The 5,406-nt window shown below is 38.6% G+C and overlaps 1 protein-coding gene across 7 annotated transcripts in view; it reads left to right on the top strand.

The window, feature by feature from the left end:
* The window catches only part of LOC107696660 (zinc finger protein 536-like), a 199,813-nt gene that overhangs the window by 68,440 nt on the left and 125,967 nt on the right, over positions 1 to 5,406 (top strand). For 3 of the 7 annotated variants that reach the window (XM_016497117.1, XM_016497118.1, XM_016497116.1), the window contains one exon: positions 3,395 to 3,509. The gene's annotated coding sequence lies outside the window, so the exon portion shown is untranslated. The other 4 variants (XM_016497120.1, XM_016497122.1, XM_016497121.1 and 1 more) reach the window with 2 other exon arrangements.

The following is a 5,406-nucleotide window of genomic DNA, read 5'->3' as shown; positions in this document are numbered from 1 at the left end:
TAACAAATTCAAAACAGGATATGCTGTAATTATGAATAATAATAATAATAATAATAATAATAATAATAATAATAATAATAATAATAATAATAATAATAATAATAATAATAATAATAATAATAATAATAATAATAATAATAATAATAATAATAATAATAATAATAATAATAATAATAATAATAATAATAATAATAATAATAATAATAATAATAATAATAATAATAATAATAATAATAATAATAACAGCATGTTGAAGAATCTGTTTACTTTTTTCCTAAAATATGAAATAAATGAATAATATAAATTATGAATGAGAATTGTCCTTCTTCTTCTTCTTCTTCTTCTTCTTCTTCTTCTTCTTTTTCTTCTTCTTCTTATTATTATTATTGAACACAAATATTTACGCTACATAGTTTGATGCATTTCTTAAAGTATATAATAAATAATAATAATAATAATACTAATCTTCATTATTATTATTATAATTATTATTATTTAACACATGCACATAAGCTACATAATTTGATGCATTTCTTAAAAAATTAAATAAATTAGTAATACATTTATAATAATTATCTTCCTTATCATCATCATTATTATTATTATTATTATTATTGAACACACACTACATAGCTTGATACATTTCTTAAAATATTAAATTAATAGTATTAAAATATTAAATTAATAAATGAATAACAGCAATCTTCGTCATTATTATTATTATTATTATTATTAATTTATTAATTCAGATATTTAAAATTCTGGAGCTATTTGCATATGCAAAATAATGTAATATTCTCAGCGAAATTAAAATGGAAGAAAGAAAGAAAAATGTCAGCTATATTTATGGCTTACGGAACTCTAATGAAAAATGTATTTTTGCACTTAATGCTATTTATTTCAGCTGAATCAGCTGGGCTTAACATGTAAATAATAAACCATCTAAATGTAAAATACTCCTCTGCGATCTATGGCATATTAATCAGCATGTTTAATGAGAGACTGCTGATAAAGCGGCCGGACAAAAATAAATTGTGCAAAAAGCTATGTGCATATGAGAGACACCTATGGATTGATCAGCCTTTTAATTCTATTTTAACAAATAGTCCAGGAGTCTTGGACGGAGACGCGGGAACATGACTAGGATAATCAGCATCATGGAAGCTAATCAGATTTCTAAGAGGAGTTGATTCTTGGTTTTGCAGAAAGAGCAGAAGAAGGCTTGACGATAAGCTGAAATTTAAGTGTTAATTTTTATGCTAATCTTCCAGCAATCTCCACGTGATGCAATTTGCTCCCCTGCTCCGCAGATATGAAATTGTCCCGCTCACAGAGAAAATGTCAGCTTGCCAGACCCTGAAAGCTTGTAATTTATTAGGTATGTTTCTATTAGTATGTGTCACACTTGTTAGCCAGCCTCTCTCTCTCTCTCGTGCACACTTGTGCACATGCAAACTCGCACACTCAGACTAGCGCTCCATGTGTTTGCCGCTCAGCCCGCGGCCTTAAAGAGCGTCTCAGCTCAGTGGCTGTAGCACCAGGGCATTAATGTATTATCATATATCGGGTGGTCCTTGCCCTGTGGACAAAAGGCTGTTTAATACAATTTAATGACATTCCCGAGCAGGAGGGAGAAAGGGGGGAAAGAAAGGGCAAAGCCCAGATTAAATTAGCATCTGTGGTTCTTATAGTTCACCCATGCAAAACTTAGCAACAGAAGCGCTATGACTCCACCCCTTTGCCCCCCATTTCTTTTTATTTCATTGTCTCTTGACGAAAAAGAGCGACAGTATAGTATAGGAGTTCAAGTAAGAGTTAAGGAGGATAAACACAGGTTGCAGCTCATAACCTGTCAGAGACGCTCATGTTCCCCAAAGGCCACAGCGTGATTGATTTTCTGTGTGGCGCAGTGATGTCATCCATAAGAGACGTGAGGAGCTGACAGCCGATGCGTTTGGGCATCTCTGTGGCTGTGCCGTTTACCGACACGGGTTTCTTTGTCTTCATCTGTCTCTGCCTCACTTTACACATCTCTATCTCTCTTCTTTCCGTCCTCTCTCTCAAGCACACTCCCTCCCCTCATTTCCTCCCTGTTTGTGTTGTTTAAGGAAGCCATTGCCGGGCATCCAGTGGTACACTCAGCATACTCTGTGTAGAAGGTTTGGATGCAATTCACATATAGGTCAATTAAATGCGCCAACATCTGCTCTCTTCTAACCATTTGCATACAGTATTCATATGTTAATGATGTCCCTTGTTTTGTGTGTGTATGTTTGTGTGTGTGTTTTTCACTTCCTCCCCTCCTCCCTGTCTCTTTGTAAAAAAAATCAGATAGAACATTTTTGGATTCAAACTGCTTCAAGTGGCGACTCCAAACCGGATAGTGCCGTCCTATTTTTATTTCCTCTCCCTCTCTCACTCGCTGAAAGCAGAAACTCTTTTACTGCGAGCGGCGGGCTTGTTTAGCTGCCATTGGCCCTGATTCGAACAAGAATCATTCCACTGTAGCTGCAAAGGAAGTCCTTGCCTTTGGAAAGCAGCTTAACGCCTTATAAATCAGTGATGAGGCAGATGGACCAGCGATAATCTATTTAGAATGCCTCACAGCAAATATTGTCGTACAGATGATTAGAGATTGAGCTATTTTAACTCGGCCTTCTCCGCCCTCTCAGCAAATCTTCTGCTTCTGTGAATGATTTAAATTGGAGAGTTTCTTCTTTTCCCCCTGCTTTTCCTCCCTAAATATGTCTGCGTTTTCGAAGTGCTCGCACGGGGGAAACGAAGGGGTGAAGTGTACGTGTTTTACGCCGCCATTTTCTTGGCAGTCTTCAATGGCGTGCCGCGGAACAAAGAGCAGGGAGATGGGCCCGAGCCAACAGGCTAATGACAAAACGCACGCTTCTTAACCCAATATTAGTAGAGGGACGCGGCTGTACGTCAGGGCTGGAGCCGCACCGGAGGCCCCCCGTTTCGCTTTGGTGGTCGATAGGTCCCGATTTAGCACGAGGCCACATAGACGGGCTGGACGATGGATGGCTAGAGAGAGAGAGAAAGAGGGAGGGAGGGAGGGTGGAGTGCGAAAATGAAGTGGAGGTTGTCAGATGTGGCAGCTGCTTGGAATCCTGATAAATATAAGTCCTTATTGATCGGCTGAAAATGAAAGATCCCAGAGTGGCGTGCAGTATTTAGCTTCTTGTCTGCCGAGCGCGTCAGCGGTGGCCTTGCCTCGCTGGGATAGATTTTCAGCGGCGCTCTGAGCCACGGCTTTGATTTCATCTTTAACCTTTTTCGGCTGCTTTTCCTTGACCTCTGTGCCACTGCTGTGATTCAGTGAATTTGTTACATTTGGCCTGACATCCTCTCTCCCTCTCTCTCTTTCTTTTTTTGCTGACAGAGTAAAGACTCATCGCCGCTGTCATCGCTTGTTACCGTACAGACTCAGTGGCGGGGTGAGTCACGGACTCTTCAACCTGACGGGCCCCGGACCAGTATGCAGTTAGAGTGATCAGGTAAGCGAACATTCACCTCACGGCCCTTCCTTCGGTAGTTGTAACGCGACACCGCTCCTGGACCAGATATGGGACGTACGTTTAGCTCGCTGATCCCAGATCTGCACACTTGAGCGGTCCTTAGATAAGACGTGAAGCATGCTCACTTACCCGCTGGTCTCAAATCATCAGTGTCAGGATGAGATTAACTGATCCCAGAGTCTGATCCCTAACAGACAGTCCATTTGAAGTGGCACGTTTTGTGCTGAACGGTTGTAATCTTCTCCTGCGATGTGTCTTTAAGCCGAACACCTAAATGACATATAAAAGCCTAATTTAGAGCAATTGCTTCGCCAATTTGCTCTTCTATCTGGTTCAAGCCTTTTCAGTGACATGTTTCATATGTTGCCACCACAATTTTATAATTGAACATAATAACACCTCAATACATATAAAATATATATGATAGGCAGAGAAGACTAGAACTAGTAACTAAGATTTTGAGATAAAAGGATGATTACATCTGTGTCTTCTCTAGCAGTAGTTTGTATGTCAGTTGTATGTCAGTTTCATCAAATCGAATTATTTGGTAATACTTTATAATAAGGTTCATTAGTTTAACATTAGTTAACTACTTTAGTTAACATGAACTAAGCATGAACAATACTTCTACATCATTTATTAATCTTAGTTAATGTTAATTTCAACATTTACTAATGCATTATTACAATCAAAAGTTGTGCTTGTTAACATCAGAATCAGAATCAGAAAGAGCTTTATTGCCAAGTATGTTTGCACATACAAGGAATTTGTTATAGTGTCACAAGCTTCCAGTACACGGAGACAACAACAACACACAGATAATAAAAATGAGATGTGAATAAAATACACATGCATAAATATAAACCACAAAAAAAGAATAAATTGTATGTACAGGTGTGCTATAGATGGAATAGGAATAGAATAAAATAAAATAAGTTGTAGGGATGTACTAGGGTTTAGGGTGATAAATAAGTATAAGGTTATTGCACATACTGTACTTTAATTGCACAATGGGAAAACATTAACTGTTCATGAAGTAGATTGCCTGGGGAAAGAAACTGTTCTTGTGCCTGGCTGTTCATGTTAGTTAATACATTAACTAATATTAACTAATGGAACCTTATTGTAAAGTGTTACCAATTATTTTTATACATTTTATTATCCAAATGTATTACAAAATTACAGTAACAATATGACATAGGGCCTACACTACTTTAAAGGGGTCATATGATGTTGCTAAAAAGAACATTATTTTGTGATCGCGCCGCGTAAACATAAAACCATGTCTGCATTTGTCATCGGAGAAATTACAAACAAAAAGCGCTACTCTACACTGCTCAAAACGTGCGTTTGAATCATCAGTGGCAAATCCTTTAAATGAAAACCTACTTACAGTCTGTGAGTCAGAACAGCCGGCACTGCAGTCTACTCTACCAGGATCAGGAAACAGTACTCCATAAAATGCGCTGCACACAAATTAATATTTGGGTTGAACGGTTCTGGAACAGTGTTGTAAATACAACTTAACCACTGATTTCTAGTCGTGTCCTCTTTTGGAAGGCCAAACAAAGTAGTTTCGCTTTCACAACGAAACACACAGCGGGCTAGAGTGAGCGGCAGCCAGCTTGAGTGAGGAACGGCCGGCAGCTAGAGTGAGCGGCGGCGGGCTTGTGCAACCACATGTGACGACCCCGGGCTGGACTCCGCTTCGTCCACAGTGAAAGCCGATCCGGCGATCCACATCGCGAAGTTGATGTATTCCCTCAGCGACCAGTCAAACAAAGTAGATTTGCTTTCACAACGAAACACACGGCAGCAACAATACTACAGCGAGAATAAAAGTTACACCTTCTTTCTTTGCGTGAACATTTGGGCG

The sequence above is a fragment of the Sinocyclocheilus anshuiensis genome, unplaced genomic scaffold (assembly GCF_001515605.1).
Source record: "Sinocyclocheilus anshuiensis isolate Anshui unplaced genomic scaffold, SAMN03320099.WGS_v1.1 scaffold502, whole genome shotgun sequence".
Taxonomy (NCBI): Eukaryota; Metazoa; Chordata; class Actinopteri; order Cypriniformes; family Cyprinidae; genus Sinocyclocheilus; species Sinocyclocheilus anshuiensis.
This window is presented reverse-complemented; position numbering and strand designations above follow the sequence as displayed.